Genomic DNA, 20,727 nt, shown 5'->3' with positions numbered 1-20,727 from the left:
TGAGCCTTACTCTCTCTCCTTATGTTGAGTAGATACAGCTTTCTTCTAGCAGCCACAACACAATTTTCTAGCTCTCTATGCCTTTGCTCTTTTCCATCCAACTTTTTTCTTTTTTTGCCATCTTACTGTAATTTTGTTTCAGATAGTTCCTATTCTCCTCTTACTCCACTCTTATTCATTCTTTCCTCTCTTTGATAAAATGTGTCTCAGAATGAAAGACAAATTAAATTGAATAAATACAAACCAATTTACAAAATAATTTACTCTTTTGTTCAGAAAAATGATAAAACTTTGAAATCCGTTAACCAGAAACCCCTTAGGAATTTTCAGTATTGGGAAACAGAAACAAATTCTACAAATGTATAAAACTCTTGTTCCTAATTTTGTGGGGTAGGGAAAGAAAATGCTAAACAAGACACATTTTCATCTGTAAAGAGATACTATCATTTTTCCAGAACTGAACATTGCCCATCCTGGGCATTAAACCAGAATGATTTAGTGAGAACAGAGAGAGGAGTCTGCACTTAGAGGGGCAATGAGGAAATGCTTCTCTGACAGGTTGATTTAAAGGAATGGCAGCTGTGTGAATGTGCTGAGGGAAGAATTGTACATTACATTTTGAGGAAGAGAGATTACTGGGCACCCAATGGAAACAGATATAGGGGGTGATAAAAGCTAAAGCCTATATAGAATGTACTTGTAGACACCTGAAATTTTGAGAACCTGTATATTTGGGATGATTATATTTTTCTTTTGTAGCTTAATATATCTTAAATACTGAGGAAGAAACCTCCTTGTAGTCTGCAGGGAGGCTGCTCTGGAATATAGCAGCTGTCTGCCACCTCCCTCTTTGTGTGTCTCCAGATGGAGATTAACTGGCTTTCCAGTTCATACAAGAATGTAGAAGCTTTGATATCATGATCAGTGTTTAATGATCATAAAAATATCCAAATCTGATTCCACTAGGTTTGAGTGCAACATTTTGCACAGCTTGGTAGATGATTCATTAAAAATTAATGCATAAAATGCATTGTCTCTCCTGCCATGGTGTTGCTGTTAACCTGTGTGCAAGTGACCTGCCACAGGTGGTGGAGCTGTTATAGATGAGAGGCTGAGGGCTTCCATTCTCATGCTCCAAAGTGCAGCATTTCCTGAACACACATGGACTGCTTGTCATCCCATTAAGCTTCAGCTCAGCCTGTGCTTGCAGACAGGCTGCATCTGCAAAGCTGATGGGAGGACTCTGGAAGGTACAGTTTTAAGATGATTTAGAGATAGGTCATAAGGTGCATTAGAAAGGTTGGGTTTCAGGTGTGTATTTGGCACATGACTAAATGAAGGAGCATAGCCAGGCAGAAGGAAACCCTGGGTGTCACACCAGTCAGTGTCTACCTCCCATGAACAAGGACTTGTTAGCATTAGTTTAAGGGTTACTTTGTTGGCGCCTTCCTGTCCCGTCTTTCATTTATTCTCCTGCTTTCCTATGAAACCTATGAGGCCGCTCTGTCACTGCATCCAATAGCCATGACTTGTCCCAGAGCTGCTTCTGATTTTCTCTGGGGACTGTCTGCATGTTGAACTTCATTTCTCTCTAAGTCAAAGTAGTTTTCCAGAAGGCACAAATTAATTTTGGATAAATGCTTTTTTTCCAGAGATTCAACCTCCTCCCTTTCTACTAAGGACTAAAGATGTCTCTGCTAAAACTACCTCCCTTGATCCTAGACATCAGTGGAGAATTTATTGAAAATGTTGTTTTCTGCATGACAGAACCTTTTAATACACAGAATCAACAATACTTTAAATTGACTGAATTTCATTATCTTCATACACAATATCTTATCTGGAAATTTTCCTCAGTAAATATTATCAGCATGCGGTTGGTGCCGTAAGTCTGGAAGGAAAAGGTGTTATGTAGTTTTGGGAGAGTTATGAGTCACTGCTGTTTGATATCCCTAAGAGAAAATACTATAATGCATGTAAGTGTCTATCCCAAACCATAACTAGGTTAACAGCATTTTGCCCTTCCACATTCCTCCACACACTCATTTGATATGATATTCCCCATTTTTTGTCAAATCATTGCATAATGCTGAAAGGTGCTGTTCAAGCTTCTTTATTTCACCCTACCTTTATGCAGTGAACAAATAACTCCTTCAAATAATTTGTACATGGCTGGATAAACTAAAATATATTTGTAAGACACTGAGATGTAAAGATAAAGGCTTTGGACATTTATTGTTACAATTCATATGAAATATATTTGTAAATAAAATTAAATATAAAGAGATAAAGGAAAAAATAGAACAAACAAAAGCTTCAGGATAAAATATTTCATTTGGAATAGATGGCACAAGCCTTGAGTTGGGAGGAAAAATTTATTAGACCATGGAAAAAGAAATTTGAGAGAAACTATAAGTTATATAAAGTTGTTAGGGGTAATTGCTGCAGGTATTGAACATGCTGGAGAGAACAATCTTGTTTTACCAATGCAATTCTAAATAGTCAGAGAAGCATGCTGTAAGCACATTCTAAAAGAACAATGTAAAAGAGCTGGATCAAATAAATGGCTGATTGTAAATGTCCACTTAACCTCTCTGCAAGAGCTGAAGCACCTGCAATGATTTTGTGTGGGAAGTGAGGAATTTTAAAAAATTGTTTTCCCTAAATTACAACTAGTATCTATGTACTTTATTTAGAAAGAGGGAAAGAAAGAAAGGAGCTGGAGAAACATGGATACAAAAAGGAAATCTAGACCAAAGCAGCAACATGAGACACTTTTCACCATCTGGCATTTAGATTTCATTAATACATCATATATGAATTTTAATATAGCCAAATATAATACCCTCTTGTTACAGAGGTGAAAATCCATTGCAGATGAAATGTTGGATTTTTTTCCACTAACTTCAATGATATCTTGATTTTTGTTAGAGAGACTTTCCCCATTTAAAATGGGATGGCATGGGTGAGGCCTGAGGTCTGTGCTGCATATTCACTGGCAAGGGCTTATATGGATCCACCATTTCTCTATCCTGCCTTCAAACTCTTCTGGATACTCTGGCCAAGTACCTGTCTTAAATTATTTCATATTTGCTCTATTTATCTATCATTAAAAATTATTTGAGTCAAAGCTATTTGATGTTCACTACGTAAATTTCATAAAGAAGTGCATTTTTGTGTGTTAAAATTTGAAGTAATTTCCACCTATTATATATAGCAATATTGATTGAATTATAAAATATTCAATGTCTATTGTGAGGAACAATATGGAAATGAACTTTATTGTTGTTGTATTTTAATTTAGTATGTAACTCAAATTACCAACAGCATTGTGATTTTAGTTTTAATATTGTTTTGGGAGCAATACAAAAAGGCACACAACATAAAAATGAGATTGTCTGGAAAAGAGTCATCTGAATCTGGTTGTAGTTAAGTGAAGCTGGGAACATCCTGACCTTCCACACAGCCAGATGTGGAAAATATACTTCAAAGTCTTCAAGACCAACCTAATGGCATATAAGATTAATGGGTGCTGTTCCTGAAGGACATAAAGGGCCTTATAACCTCAGAATCCATGAAAACAAGGCATACATGTGAAGTACAAACTGATTTTTCTAATATTTTGGATGAGATTAAATTTCTTATCTATAGCTGAATAAATGCTTTAAGAGAGGCTACTATTTCTTCAGTGTGTGTTATCATTTATTTAATTTAGCAATCCTTTAACACTGGCTTCATTTTTTACTCAGGTTAGTTTGTGTTTAAATTTTATCAAAGAAAACTAATTAAAAATAAGTGTTTCAAAAATTTTAAGTTAAATATTTACAGAATTACCGCTATTTGAAGTTAATGCATACAAACATTAATTTCCATTTACTGGTGTAGTAGTCAGACAACAAAACAATTTCATTTAAAATATAAATTGAGTTAAAATTTTAAACTAAAAAATTCTTCAACCTTTCTCATCTAATGCAAATGAAGGGTATTTTTTTCAAGCCGGCTATCACTTAAAAAGCAGTATATTTGGGGAAAAAAGTATAACATTTTTATATTACATCCTGATAACAAAATTAATGTTAGTAGAATTTCTTATTATGATTTTTTTTTCATTTTTCAGCTATTATTTGATTTAAAATGCTGACACGTAGTATGATATTCACCATGTACTAATATAACTGTATACCTTAAACAAAGGTATCTTTTCCTTCAGGTTTCATATTTAGGGACCTTTATCTCTGTTTCTTTGATGAAGTAGAGCAACACCAGCCAGAAATGACTACACAGTATTCCTTGCTATAAGGAATAACATGGAGAGGCACAGACACACTTCACAAGCAATCTGCCCAGAGAGGCTGTTGACATCAAAGGTTTAGCATTTCATACTCTTCTTTTTTTCCCTCTTTGAAGAGAGAGGGGGGTGAAAGAAAGCCAAAAAAACCCCACTAAACCACAAAATCCCAATAACCACAACTTATACCCAGTTCTACTTTATTCAATGAAATGGAAGAGCAGGTGACTTGAAGAATTGGTAAAAAGATATGAAGTTTTTTATCTCCCATGTGAATGATTTGAACACAGCTCAGGTTAATAGTGAATGAATCTGTCCCCAGGAGACTCACTCAAGTGAAAAGCATGTTGATCATTTTGGTACAATGTGAGTGCACTGTGTAAGTGCATCTTATTAACCAACATCACAGCTGTCACCTCTGCAGCCTCTGCAAGGAGGATAGAAAATAATCCTGGGGAATGAAATACTCTCTCAAATAAATCATTCCACTTGGGAGCTCTCAGACACTGAAATAAAAATGCAGGTGAAGCTTTCATTGTGGCTTTTTCTTTTTCTGTAGTAGTATGTACACATGGGAATTTGTCTGGTTTGGTGCAGAGCAGGAATAAGTGTGCCAGGCACAGCAAGAAGGCCCAATCAGTAACCCATGTAGCATTACACTGGGTCAACTTTGATAAGGTAAGGGGTGAGCTTTTAGCAATTCCAGTCCTCAATGCACTATTTATCCTATCCATACCAAGGAAAGCAAAAGTCACTCCTCAACCCCACCTCCTTTGTACTTAAATAAATTAATCTGAAATAGAATTACTGCCAGACAACTCAGCAGTTTTGTAGCTCTAATGGAAGCTTTTCCCCTTGGCCCCTCCTTGCAAACACTTAAGTAAATTAACAGAGGAGAGACAAAGCCATACACAGATCAAAGGAGCAAATCATACTAAATGGCTTAAGACTATTTAATTCCCTCCTTTTATACAGAAAATGAACCTTTGCTTCTGTTTTCACAAGGTGCAGCACCACTTTAAGGTCTGTCATATGAGGATAAATTAACTCTCTCCACCTGTCAGAGGATCTGTGCTTCCATTCCCCTCCAATGGGACGTTTATCTTGCATGCAGAATCAGAAAAGATGCTCCAATTTAGCTTATAAAATGCTAAAAAAAATTGAAATAACCTACTTACGATGCCAAGTTCTCTCCGTCATATACCCACTTGCCTTGTATCGTCTGAAAAGATTTTCTTAACCCTGTCTGCTCCAAAGCACCTTATTCAGAAAAAACAAAAATCTGCTGATAATTTCCACACTATATTTTATTGCTTCTTTGCCTGTTTCTACTTCCCTTACACAAAGATACGTGTTTCTTAAATGATAGATAGATTTCAACTCTACCAACTGATACCTGTATGCCTCATTTTGTCTTTCTCAGGTGATAGGATATTGTGTTGCTTTTTCTTGTCCGTAGTTCTAAATTTCAGAAGTTAATGTAATTCATTATCTGAATATGGGCAAAATTGTTCCTCTGAGGAACAAGAGAATTCATCAGCTGCTCTGAAAACTCCTTCACAACTGCAAGAGCATAACCAGAATTGCCTTCTCATGAGGGATATGAGTGTACTCAGGGAAAAAAAAAAAAAAAAAAAAAAAACCAAAACCAAAAAAAAAAAAAAAAAAAAAACACAGAAGAGGGGCATACACATCTGTTGCTCAGACAACCCCGTGGGCAGTGGAGGTGCCCCCAAGTTGGGAAATGCCATGTCACAGGCCAGCAGCATAATGGTAGAGACTGGCAGTGGTTTTTTGTCCCTTTTCAAGGTGGATTCCCTGATTCCACCCCCAGAATCACAAGATGGATTCCAGTGATTCCCTAATTCCACCTGCAGAGCACACGCGAGCGTGGCTGCTGCGCTCCCAGCTGGGGAAGCACACAGCCGTGTGTGCGCAGAACCACCGCACGCCTCCTCCCAGCTGGCCAGCTACAGAAGCAGATAAATGTCCTTCCCTGCAACAGGGGAGGTCGAGCTTCCTCAGCCCAAGCAAAGCAGTCTTCCTCTGCTTAAGAGACCTTCAGCTGGAAATCATGAAGGAGCAGATAAGACTAATATGATGATGGCTTGGGGAGGAGCATTTTACATCTTTGACTCATCTCTGTGCTTGAAGGCAACTGCATGCCTGGAGCTGTGCCAGAACAGTCCTCCCTCCCCAGCATGGTCAAACTGACTTCCATTGCCCCTGCTAAGAGAATTACTTGAGTTAAATACCTTGAGGCAGGGACCTGATTACCTTCCAGGCCTCTAAGGTCCTGCTGGTTACAGGAATGGTTTGTCTCAGAAAATGGCAAGGTCCAAGGTCCAATGTGTGACACCCCTTCAGTATTTGCTTTTCTTTAATCTGGCACTCCTTGCTGCTTTATGAGAAATGTATGTCGCCAAAAAAGAGGACTCAGCAACTACTCACAATCACTTCAGCAGCATCTTTTATAGGAATGGAAAAGAAGGTCACTGTTTGTGTGTGTGTGTTTTTGATTTACTTTTAATAATCTTCATGTTTGCTAAGTTAGTGGCACAGTACAAGTTTCTTCAGAATGTTATCTTTGCCCTGAACTGTGAAATATTAAAAGCTAAGGTGTTGTGAAATAAACATCTGTAATTACAATTCATAATATTCTCTGCAAAATGCTTCCGGTCCAAAAAAAGAGAAAAGTGCACTGCAGTTCTTACTTCAGCTTATGATGGCCTGACCCTCCTCTGAATCATCACCATCCTAAATGATGCAGGCTAACCCTTTCTTTCTCATTCTCTTATTTTGTGCTCCTCTCAAATAAAATCTTTTAATCATCTGCTGTTTGCCTGCTGTCTTCGGTGGGGGTGGGAGGTTTAGTTAGTTTTGTTTTCCTACTCACTGTGTGACTTCAGCAGCAATCTTTCTTTAAAATTATTGTTCTTCATTTTTGAATAACTAATTTCTTGCTATATAGATGACTCATGACAGCATTCACTTGTGACATACAAGTGAGTGCTGGAGGCCTTTGAAACAGCAAAAGTAAGTCAGTGCTGGAGGAGGACACGCAAAATTCATCTGCTGTTTGTTCCTTGGGACATTGGAGCACTGAACGGGAAGGCAAACAACCTCATTTGCAGCCTTCCAATCTCCATGTTTCCCTTTTTGTTCCTATTACACCAGAATGAAAACCAGCTGTTTATCAGCTCATAGTTTACTTTGCTGATTGTGGTTTTGGCAGATGAATGAGATTTCCTCTTTTGTGCTTCTTGTATTTCCCACAGTACCAAAGTCTATTAGAGGGGAAGAGTACTGAATATTAATTCCAGACACTGCTTTGTAAAGTTGTACCTGGCACTCCTGTTCAGATGCATTAACATTCCAGTTAAAATACATTAACATTCCCAGACCCAGCTCTGACCTCACTTGTGCTGATTTTACACTTATATAACTGCTGACAGCTCAGGACTTGTCCTTAATTTACACTGAGCTGCTTTGACTGCATGTTTGCAATGTTTACAAATGCTTGGTTATTTACCGTACTTCTATTTATCATCCTATTTTGTAAAGAAGATTTGTATCACTTATCTCACAAGGCTGTGTCATGCATCACAATAGATAGCATATTTTGTATTATTTTCTTTACAGTTTGATTTCATTCTTTCTTTTAATTTTATTTCTATTAATCATCCTTCTTAATTAATATTCCCATAAGTTATGTAAAATATTTGCTCTCCATTGTTCTGCACCCTTTTCTAGATCTTGGTAAAACATTTCTCATGTGAGGACTAGAAACTTTTAATGGTTTTTTTCAGTCATGAAGAAAGCCAGCAGCAGAATAAAGATAACCTGCTTCCCAGCTCTGAGCTGAAGACCACATTTCCCTGCACTTTTCATTCTTCTTGGCTGTTTTGGATCCTGCAAACTTCTGTATTGAATAAGTATTCACTAGAAACTGATTAATAAACCAAATAAACCAAATGAATGTTCTGTGACCAGTCAAATTCATGTGGTCTTTGTTTCCCTTCATTTATTTATACCCGGGGGAATAAAATTACTTTTATTCTAAGTTTCTAAAGAGAATTAAAGGTAATTGACAGCCCTGTGCTGCTTGCTGCTGATGATTGTTGAATGAGAGTGAAATTAACTGAAAAACAGTATTTCTAGACTGGTCTAGTCTAACTTTCATTTTTCTACAGCTTAAAAGTTAGATTTATTAGCATTCTTAAGCCTTTAGCTAAAATGTAAGGAAAAAAAAATATCTGTGAATATCCTCAAGCCTTTATATATATACATATTATATATAATATATATAATGCATTCTGGAGCTTCTGATAACAACCTGTAAATCAGATAAGACTAGCAGGAAATAACAAGAAAATCTGATCAAATATTAGATAACCCTTGCAGTAATTTCCTCAGAATCGGACAAAAACTTCTAACTTATATTTTATCTTGCTTAGCATGTTTTTAAAACAAAACATAAATTGTCTCTATGCAAATGCTATTTCATGGTAAGAATAATAGGAAGTAGTTAGGCTCTTAGCTCTTACCATAACCCGGTACTGTCTAGTCAGCTGCTAGCACTCTTTAAGAATACCTTTTTACCTTGGTATTTTTGTGTAGTGATTCAACCACAGCTACTATTTGGATCTGCTTTGTGCTTTGGTTTTAAATACATTCAGCTGTTTCCCATTGGTTTACAGTGGCTGAATAAGTGTAATAAATGCTTCTTGGGTTCTCTGCTTTACCAGAATGGCCTAAATTATTTACCAATTCACCAGTTTGAAATTTGCTCCAAATAAATGCATGCTATGTTACACATTTCCACTTTTGTGTTCTGTAGGATTTTTTTCTTAAAAAAAAAAAAATCCAAATTTTCCATAGGATGAGCATGCTGATTCTGGATTCCTATCTTTTTTCACCTGTTAAGGAAAATTGACACTCAGCAGAATTCCCAGCCTGCCACCAGGCAGTCAGCTATGAGTAATTACAGTTGATTTAATGTTTTCCATATGCCACTTGTAAATAGTAAGGGACAAATTTGAAGGTGATCCATCAAATTCCAACTCTGCTGACATCAATGGAATGAAGTGAATTAAGAAGAATTATTGACTACAATGACTACAATACTTTCTCACTAAAGTCCTTCACATCAAACTACTAACAACTAGCGGGCCCTGCTAATTTCACTTGTATCTCACAGGTGTGTATATTAGAAGAGTTCTTTTCCATTCTAAAGGTGCTAAAATGTACCAAAAGCTTCTTACCTATGATCTCCAATAATCATATTGCCATTTTAGTCATTATTATTATTATTGCTGTTAATATCACTGCTTCTGAAATTATTCTCTAATCTGTTGCAAAAACATGAACAGATAATTCAGAATTCATTATTTCCTTTGTCTTGCCATTATTTCTAGGACGTAACAACTTATTTTAAATTACTGAGTCCAAATAACACCCATTTTCTTTTGGGAGTTTATGAAATACAATAAACGATGATTAGTGAGTGCTAATAATTTGTATTAACTGGAGAAATTATGTTTAATCAAGTTAATCTCATTGTCTATAAACAAGCCCTTGATATCTTTGTAAGAAATGGTCGTATCTTTTAGGGCATTTTATCTCTCAGGCTGCAAGATAAGAAAACAGACAAACTTGGTTGCCTCTGGTAGTTGACAATATTAATGCTGATAAATTTATTTGCAAGAAGCACCTAGGTTGGAGCTGGATAGCAAATGTAGCTCTGGTCTATAGAAAGGAATGTGGGAGGTGCCTTGGGATTTAGAGGCCAGTCTGTAGTCTGTAAAGAAGTGCAAGAACATTGTGCTCTTATTCTCTGCAGCACACACCAAAGTTAGTGAGTTATGTGCATGTTGTGGGGGAGTTAATGTGTGAGAGATTATAATAATGCAAGGCATTGCTTAGTAACTTTATTCCATTTACCCTGACAGTTTGCCATAGAAACAAAGGTATAAATCCCAGTAAATCTAAAGAAAATAATTAGCTGTAGTGTAATTTGGGATTAATAAGATTGTTATTTGCTATTTGCCATGTTGTTCCCTCTGCAGTTTGATTTATGAGAGATAAATTGGTTTTCTTTAATACCACATTTTGATTTTTTTAGTCAGACTTGCTAATGGCACTTTGTACCTAAATGTTGCTGCACTGTGAGCAAATCCTTTCTTCCCTGAGGCTGTGGGCCTTCAATTTCTCAAAGTCAGACTACATAATCACTGCAGTCCTTAAAATATGTACTAAGTCTTGTAAGTTGCTTTTTCTGCCACTGCTGTAAATGATGGCCCCTCATTCTCAGATTCTTTGAAAATTTACTTCCCCTCAGAGACAAAAAACTTTTTGTTATCCTCCAGGAAAATGGATTAGCCCTGACCTGAAGGTTCTGGGAAGTTCTCTGCATGCTTGTGTGGGCAGTTTCAATAGTGCACACAGCACAGGTTGAGAAGCACCACAGAAATCAGGAGACATTACTCAGAGCTCTGAACCTGTTTCTATAGAATTCCCAGAATAAACAAAGATGATTCAGGGATATTTTGCACCTAGGAGCCTTGTTTTGTTTCAGTGATTATATAATTTTACACTGATGATAAATTAGCAATGATGAAATCATGACCATTTTTTGTTTTATTGATGAATAAGTGACTTTCACATTCAAAACTAATGAAATTAGAAGGATCTAACTGAATACAGCTATTCCTTTTCTGGAGAGAGGATGGATAAGAGATTAACGTGTCAGTATTCTACATTTAAGAGGGCAAAAATGCAATCTGATTTCCTTTAGACATACAAAACCTTGCATGTGTTCTGTATAGCAAGCACTACTTATGATTTATGTGAGAACAGTTCAGAATAACACAGTTCAATCTTTTCTTCTTTCTAACTGGATTGAAGCATATTCTGCATTAGCTGTATCTTTACAGCTATTATTATGTCGTCTGAGCAATTTCTCAATAGAATACTGCTGAAAAGCTCCTTCCACAGGAAGAAAAAAAGACCATTAAAAGAATCTGGAAGATTAAGAAAATCCAGTCTACTAAATAGTTTACTGAAAGACTGATCTTCAAAGTCCAGAAAACAATCATTACAAAGTCCAGAAAACAATCATTACAAAGCAAAGGCAACAGAATAGAATACAAACAAAATAAATCTATTTAAAACAGATTACACTTGTGGTAGATAGGGACAGGCGAACGGAAGATTTCGGGATGTGACGGAAAGAAAGACCCCTTCCCCCTCTCACCCTGCAACATGTTATCCATTTACCCCAAAGAATGTAACCACACCTAACCCAGTAGTTTTCCACTCCTGACTAACCCTAGAGACCCTACCAACCCCCCCTGACGTAGCAGAGTCCCCCAAGACTATTTAAACCCATGAGATAAGATAATAAAGGCTTTCGACCGTCCACCACATTGGTGTCCAGCGCATGTTGTTAGCCCGAGTGGCCCAGGGGAGACTGGGCTGCCGTGCTGTTCCTTGAAACCAGGTCGCCTTGCCTTCCCCTGAAGGCAACATACACTGAGGTTGAACATTTTCATTCTACTCTCAGTAAAGTCATGGGCAGTGCTGTCACTGTGTTCAAAGACTAAAGAGCAGGATTCCTGGAAAAGAAATTCCACTTTCTGTAAAATGATACAAATTATATAAAACACATGGTCACTGCAAACAACAAAGTGGGATAATCCACATTTTTTTACCATTAAAGGAAAAAACTTGGCAAACAAATACTGCATTGTTATTGATGCTGATATCTAATATTAAACTTTGAAGATATATGTGCCTGTTAGCAGAGGAACAAACATTCTGATGTTGATGTGGTGTGGAACAAAGTTGTGAAACTGTGTTTGCTATTCCATAGATTTACAGATGAGAAATTGAGTAATAAAATACTTAAATAACCTTCATGTGTTGCTTATAGGAATTCTAAGTATTTAATAATGAAAAAAGACAGTTTATTTAAGATTTCTTAGTAAAATTAGTACTTAAATGCCTCCAAATCTCAATGCGCATTAAAATACCAAATTGTTGTGGGTACTGGAAAGGGGACTAACCAAAGGGGACAAAAGTGTGGCATCAATAATTATTTTATCACAAGGAGCTGGACTTTGGAAATTACATTTTTTGCGGTCAATGAAGTTACTTGCAATTTGCACTACAGGCAGCCTTTCTTGATCCTGTGTCTGGGGAAATGAAGTACCCTGAAATTAGTTCCATATGCCAGTGGACCTTGTAGGAGTATAAAACAAAGAAATGGTCCTTTTCAGCCTGAGTTCTAATCCTCTAAGCCTACATTAATGTTTCAGATTTCTTTTGTCTCAGAAGAAATAAATCAAAGAAAGTAGCTTGTAATATTGATCTTCTGCACACCAAAAAAATTTTAAAAAAATAAATTAAAAAATAAAACCTCACCACCACCAAAAAGACAAAAAAGAAGAAAAGAAGCTTTATGTCTAGCTTTATGTTCTTATCTAGTCTGGCTTGAATATCAAGTACTGGTTAGCATTTGTTTCTTTGGAGGCTAAAATAAATGCAAGAATTCCATCTCCTCAGTACACATAATTTAATTTTATCAGTGTGAACCTATGTGTTCAGTCCAATTGATTCTCCTGTTAAGAATGAAAATGGCTTTCCTCAGATCTTTAATGTGTTCAGGCCTAGTGGGAACCAGCATGACCATCAAAGACTACTACAACACTGAAACTATTGAACAACTATCACAAGCCCACTGCAGTGATCTTTAAATAAGGTTGCTTTTTATTACTTGTGCTCCCAGTAGGCAAAAAATATATTGAATCAGGATGAAGTAAAATGCTCTGTTTAATTCATGCAAAAAACAAGAGTGGCTGAAATGGATAATTTGCATCTATTTTTAAAATTAATTCACAGCAGCTTTTTTTAGGTAACAGAAGGAAAGGTCAAAGGTTATTGCCCTTTTGATGGCTTTTCTCAGTGTAGGAAGAAGGACTAGTGAAAATAAAAGTTCTACTTTGCTGTGATAAGTCTAGAAGGAGGAAACTAACTTTGTGCCCTACTTCTGAGTAGAGCTCCAGCACTCTGCTTTAGCAGACTTTTCAGAAAATGGTCCAGGAAGTTTGCTCACCCAGAAAATTGTTGGACTAATCAAAATTGAAGACCTTTACAGAGCTTAACCAGCCCCAGAGTTTCAAAGTTTCATTAGGAATTAACCATGAAGGGCTGAGCCTACATGTCAGCGACAGAGGCACGTTGATGCCAGGAATGGTGTCTGGCTGCCCACACCAAGTCCAGTCCCCTCCTCTTCCTCCAGACAGTGAGGTGATGTGAGACCTGATCAGTCAGAATCAGCCTGGCAGGCCCTGCATTACAAATTCATCATAAGAAAGGAGATAGAGCAAATGAAACTAATTTGTCCACATCTGTCATGGTGGATGGATTTCTGAGGACAGGATTTTTCCACAGCTTTGCAAACAGGCACAGCCATGCATGATCTCTCAGGCTGGAGGCAAACACGTGAACCTTTCTGCCTTATGGCTCTCCTCTCCTTCTGCTAACTGTTGTTTGTACAATGTTGTTTGGTATCTTTCACTGATGACTATTCTCTTAGCAGCAAATAATGGAAGGATGTGACACAAAGTTTTTTCTATTTTCAGGTGTAGGGACGTGGGGGATCTATATGAAACAGGCATGGGGGCAAGCACACTGGGATTAGGCTACAAGATATTCATCCTGTATACTGACATTTCCTTTAAAGTCAGAGTCAGCCCAAAGCACTGGTTTCCTCCTCACTTATCCCTGTACACAGACTAATGGCAAGGAGTCTTACAATGACTAATTCAGGAGCCTGAATCTTGGGGTTTCAGCTGCCTCACTCCATTTTTTTTTTTTAATTGATGTATGTATTTTCTGATATTTTTAAATAACAGCAAAATCTGTCTCAGGCTCTCTGTACAAATATGATAGCTTTCATTTATAAAGCTGCCCAAAAACCATCCTGTTAAGGAAGACTTAGAATTTCACAGTTTATGGCAAAAAGAATTTAGGGGTGAAACTTCTGGGCAGTGAGAAGAGAGCAAGCTGAGAAGCCCAAGTGGTGCTGCTTGCCATATGAGAAATGAAAATCCTGTTGTATTAAAACAGAGAAAAATCAGACATTATTTGGATTTAGAAATATACTGTATGCAGAATACATTATATACCTGTCACTTTTGCAGAAAACATCTTCTAAATCCATGTCATATCAAGAATAATATTTAGGAGGATTTAAATAAATATACATTAAAATATAATTTCTCCACAATTCTGTCAAAGTATGTGCAGTTTGGGGACAATTTGGAAATCATCTATTTCATAACCAACTAGGATGGAGCTACACAAAAATCAAAAAAACCCTCAAAATCTAACACAAATGCAGCAGACAAAAAATACTGATTTAACCTGAAACAAAACTTTGGTACAAATATTTTCAGTCCCAATAATTAGCATTTACTGCATTTGAAAGTCAAATCTCTCAAGTTCCACTAACTTTAAGTAAGTTGTGTCCTGAACTTTTATATAAGCACAAAAAATTGGTAATATTTAATTTTTGGTATCACAACAAAATAAAAAAATAGGAGAGATGATTATATTATAAAGTCTCAAGCCCCCATTATTTATTTTCTGTCATCCTTACTCTGTCTCAATTTTTTATATTCTCAGAAGTAAAGATAAATATCCTTTGATATATGCATTCACGTATTATTCCTAAAAGAGAGCTTGACTATCAAAATCAATATGTATCTGTTGATACTGCTGAGTATACAATTTCCTATTTAGTTTTCGAAGGCCCTGTGTTCAAAATAAAGCATGAAAATAATTATTATTCATTTAACAAGGTTTATTGTTGCAATTCAGATTGAGTCTGGCTACATATCATTATAAATGTTCTATGTCCAAAAATTTAATTTCTCTTTAAGGACTATATATACTTCCTGTATAAATATATCTAATTTAATACACTTTTACTACCTGATAAACAGTAAGATACAATATATTTATTTTCAAAGCAAATGAAGAATAATGGTTTCACATAATTTAATGGTAGTAAAACATTAATCTCTTTTAGACATAAAATGCACCACAGGAGATACCTGTTACCATTTTACTAAAAAACCAAAAGTCATTATTAATTAATTCTACATTAATTATGATACCCATTAATCACAATGATCTTTTTTAGCATTCAGATTGCTAGAAAGAATATTATAGCTTGGAGATTCAGTATTTTATTCCAGGAGGATTAAGTCAATTAAGGTGACTCAAAATCATTGTTTTCATAGCAATATAATGTCCAATTTTCACCTTGATTAATAGTTTATAACTTGAAACTTTTACTAGGTTTCCACTTTGTTTGATTCATGGAAAAATGCAGGTATTGCAAATTTTTTTTTTACTTATGAATATTTCAGTCCAATGGGAAAAAAGCACTGCCTTTTAAAAGCTAAGCGCATAAAATTACAAAGAGGAAAAGCTTGTATATGTTTTATCTGGGTAGACCAGATAGAATGTTCATTACATAATAGGAAACATTTTACCCAGATTTATTTCAAATATGTCTAAGGCACATAGAAAGAATTCTGAAGAGAGATCCCAACCTGTTGTATGACAGATAATACCATATCCACTACATTTTCACATTCAAGCAGAGGCCATATCTTGTTCATTTTTACTTAAATTTTCTGTAAATACTTCCCCAAAAAATAAATTGTAAATCTTGTATTTTACTATCATAACAAGAAATTGTTTGCTCTGAAAATCAATTGTCAAAAAATGTCCTTGAACAACAGGTGAAAAGTGTGGAGAATATTCCATATAAAAAGACTTTACAACTCAAATGGCACCCCAAGCACTTGAAAGCATAAATATATTTTATATAAATATAATAAATATATTCTTATTTCAGTTCTAGTTTTAGTACAATTCTTCCTTCATTGCACACATATACTCGTGGTGACAGATTCTCATCGGGGATAGGGCATCCCTGGATGTATGGACAGAGTGGGGAATGAGAGGCTGGCAAGCAGAGCTGTGCAAAGGGACCTGGGGCTCCTGGTGGATGGCAAGTTGAACATGAGCCAGCAGTGCCCTGGCAGCCAGGAGGCACCAGACAGCCTGGGGTGTCCTGGGGGAATCAGGCACAGCATCACCAGCCGGGCAAGGGAGGGGGTTGTCCCCTCTGCTCTGCACTGGGGCAGCCTCACCTTGGGTGCTGGGTGCCACATATAGGCTGAGCTTTGGGTGCCACAGTATAAACTGTTGGAGAGTATTCAAAGGAGAGCTACAAAGATGAAGAATCTTCAGGGGAAGCCATACAAGGAGTGGCTGTGGTTACTTCATCTGTTCAGCCTGGAGAGGAAGAGACTGAGGTGCCTCATTGCCTCATTTCCTCATTGAGGTACCCCAAGAGAGGGAACAGAAGGGCAGGTACCAATGTTTTCTCTGTGGTCACCAGTTACAAGACTCAAGAAAAGAGCATGAAAGAGTCAGAGGAGGTTAGTTTATATACCGGAAAAAGTTTCTTCACCCAGAGGGTGGTTGGGCACTAGACTAGGCTCCCCAGGAAAGTGGTCACAGCACCAGCCTGACAGAGTTCAAAAAGCATTTGAACATTGCTCTCAGACACATGGTGTGACACTTGGGCTGCCCTGTGTAGGACCAGGAGTTGAACTTTGACAATTATTGTTAGTCCTTTCCAACTCAGAATATTCTGATTCTCCAAGTGGATGAAAGGCCTTAATACAGGTTTTCCACAAAATTCCGATCCTGTGAGGCTATTCATTCAGCACAAACACAAGCCTAGTTGTTTCATTTTGTCATGTCTTAACTATACCATCACCAAATCACCCACAATGAATTTGTGCCTCCATGTAGTCCTGTTCAAATCAATGTGAGATTTCTTACCTGCCCAACTAAGCATGCAGATTTGCAGTACTGTTGCCTGCTAGATCAAAATCCTGCTTGACACAAAAGTCAAGCTGGCACATCTTATCTGCTGCTCTAAAATTTGGGATCAAATAACTCATATCAGAATTAGTGATTTCAAAATTTTGTTGGAAGTGAAAGGCAAAGCTTAAAAACAGAAATGAGGTGGCATTTGAACCACAAAGAAATCTTGTTTATTGCAGTGGAACAGTGGTTTTCTGATCTATTGATATAGTAAATCAGAAAGATTCCTGTGAATTTCAGGTATCCTACAGCTTTGCTGAGCACTCTGAAGTATTTAATAAAATCCTCCAAAGCCTCTGAAAAAAGGTATTGGGAAATAACTAAAAAGGTCAAAAGTGAAAAGAAAAAAGAGAAGGGAGGAAAAAAAGAGACTCATCCAGAAGATCAGATGTAAGGATTGAAAACAGGTGAAGTGCACTGACAATTATAGAAAGAGAGAGGTCTTGCTTAGTCAGAGCTCTTCTTTTTCTGTGAATGAGCAGAAAAGAGAGAAGCACTGAGTAGCCCTTTTACACTTTTATTGAAGTTGCTGCTGAGCTATAAAAGTATGTTTTGACTTTTGAGACTTTTGATATAAGTGAAATTAGTATGGTGTAAAAGAGGTTTCTTTATCTGAAAGAAAGTCACATGTATCACATTTCTTACATTGTAAACTTCTAAAGATTAAAAGTTGCAAACTGTCAGAAGCCTTATCCCTTGTAAATCAGATCTAGACTGGACAAAGGTACCACTAAATACATTGAACAATGTCAGATTGCACTGCTGAGAAGTTGCTATGGATGACCTACTTGGCCTTTGCTGCCTTTAAATTATGTAATTCTTCTTAATGCTTTATTAAGGTTTTGAGACAAAGCCAATGGCTCCTAAAAACATTTGCCAATCCTTTTAAGAAAGAAAACTAAATAAATCCTCAAAGATCCTCCCAGAAAATTTCTGTGGCTACTGGAGGAGAGAATTCTCCTTTAGGGATGGCTTTCTTTTCCCCCTTTTTATTGAACATTTCCTCTGAAATGCATCTAGGGCAATGTTTTATAAATGCCTCTTAGCAGTATTTTTAAATCCCTGTCAGAATGAGATGCACAGCTGCTGCTGGAGAGACATGAGTGGAACTGAGCTGAACGGTACCAGCAGATGCCTGCAACAGCATGGCTTGGCATGGCAGCAGCTACCCCCACAGCGTGCAGAAAATGCAGAAGAGGGGCACAGGAACTTCAATGCCAAAAGCTGTGCCTGTGGTTGGGAAGTGTCAGGGAGCATGAGCCTGGGCCAGGAAGGGTTTGGAAAATAGCTAGGCAGAGATAAGGAAGGCTTTGAGACCAGAACAGTTCAGTGATGGATAGAAAAAGATGGGCTAGAATGGCTTAGAGCAGCTCTGAGATGGTAAAGATAAGGGACAGGAGTCCTGTAGCAGCTGAGGAAAAGCTGGGAGGCCACTACTCTTTTCAATCACTCAAAAAGACCATGCCAGCAAGGGCACTTCATGCTCATACTTAATGTCAGTGCACCAAATTCCCCGGGCATTTTTAGCTTAGCTCAGACATAACCAAACTGCATTTTATTTTCTCATCAAGAAATAACACAGGTCCTCACAGCATGTCTAGCATGACACTCTTAGTATTCACCCACTCTGTATTGTCTATGACATAAAATACCATTTTACTCCAAAATGTGCTGTTATCACACCCTGTAATGCACTCACTGCACTAGTTAGTATGTGTCATAAAATATCATAAATGAGGTTAGAAGATGGTGGAAAAGTAAAGGTCCTAGAGAGCAGTAGATGCATCCAAGGATTCTAGGATCTACCACAGAAAGAGGTTGCCCCAAAAGGGCAATTTATCTTTGCTTTACTGGATATGCTAATTAGTTTGGGCCCAGATGGAGATTTGCTGTTTCCAAGCTGAGAAGTGGCTGGTTTTCAGCCCTGGGGACAGGTGAATGGTTGGGGAAACCTAGATACTGGATGAGAAGCTTGTGCCTGCACTGTTTACAGAGAGACCATATTTGCATTGCCTTTTTCACAGCAGGATGGTGATCCAGGGCATTTCTCAGTCTTAATAATCGACTGACCTGAGCTACATCACATGCAGGTCTGTCCTTTAAACTGAAAGAGGGTAGATTTAGATTTAGATATTAGGAAGAAATCCTTTACTGGGAGATTGGTGAGACACTGAAACAGGTTGTCTAGAGCAGCTGGATGCCCAGCCCAAGTATTGAAGACCATGCCCAGTGAGGCTCTGAGTCTGGTCTAGTGGAAGATGCTCCTGCCCATGGCACAGGGTTGAAACTGGGTGATCTTTAAGGTCGCTGCCAACCCAAACCATTCTGCAATTACAATATGAGACCATCACCTAAGACTACAGATTCATTTGTGGTGAGAAGAGACTGAAAATATACAGATTTGCTGAATGGATCATAGGTATTCCTTTAAGGAGAGCCATCTAATGGGATGCTACAGGTGCAGGACTTCCCTTTTCTCTTTCCCAGGTGAGACCTGAGCTGGAGATTGCTGGGCACTTGGCATGCTCAGTATCAGTGATTTGCAGGCTGCCTAAGGATATTCTGATGGGCCTGAGAGGGCAGCTCCTCTCTGCCAGCTTCCTCCAGCCACATTGTGCTCCGAATGTCCTGGAGGGCACTCCTGGAGTCAGACACTGTAGGCACTCCAAGGATTCAGTTTGAAACCTGAACAAAAGCTTTGGGAGTTATATAGCTGTGCAACACGGACAAAGCCAGAAGCTCCTCTTTTGTTGATATGTGCAAACACACACTCAACACAGACCCACCATATCTGCTGTACCTGTGCCATACAGAATTCCTCTAAAACTTGTACTGCTTTCATTTTGAGAAATACCACAAAAATAACAGATGCCTTCACTTGAAAAAAAGGGAATATATTTCAAATTAGTCTTAATATATATTTATATATATCTCACTGATATCTTTTAAAATGAACATTTAGAAAATTAACTTCTGGTTTTATTAACTTTTGTGTTATTTTCTCCAGAGAAAGAGAAATGTTGAAAGTTTCTCCAGGAGTAAGGACAGTTATTTGATGGAAAGAGAGCTGATATTTTATATATAAATACATATAAATAAATATTTTCCATGGAATCACTGATGTAATACAATTAATTTCATTACCCTTACAAGTGTTTGCATATTAACCAGAGGAAGGAGTAAATATATATATTCCCTGCATGCTTCTGTAATTGGGTAAGCATCTATAGCCTAAAAAATCCCTTCATAATCTCTGTGTTGTAGTCTGTGGCTTCATTAAAACAGCATACAACCCTCTTCCATAATGTGCATGCTCTGTTGTGAGGAATAGAATAATTTTCTCTGTTAAACAGATTACTATGTAAAGCAGAACTGAAATTTGAAGACTTATTTTCTTTGCTCCTTTGTAACCCCAACACTACATTCCTCTTCATCACTATGCTAAACCTGAAAGGACTTCTATT

At 37.3% G+C, this 20,727-nt stretch overlaps 1 protein-coding gene across 1 annotated transcript in view; it reads right to left on the bottom strand.

Annotated features, from left to right (window-relative positions):
- LOC110469389 (uncharacterized) overlaps window positions 1-20,727 on the bottom strand; it is a 262,624-nt gene that overhangs the window by 68,134 nt on the left and 173,763 nt on the right. The window lies entirely within an intron of this gene.

This window comes from Lonchura striata, chromosome 5 (assembly GCF_046129695.1).
Source record: "Lonchura striata isolate bLonStr1 chromosome 5, bLonStr1.mat, whole genome shotgun sequence".
Lineage (NCBI taxonomy): Eukaryota > Metazoa > Chordata > Aves > Passeriformes > Estrildidae > Lonchura > Lonchura striata.
This window is presented reverse-complemented; position numbering and strand designations above follow the sequence as displayed.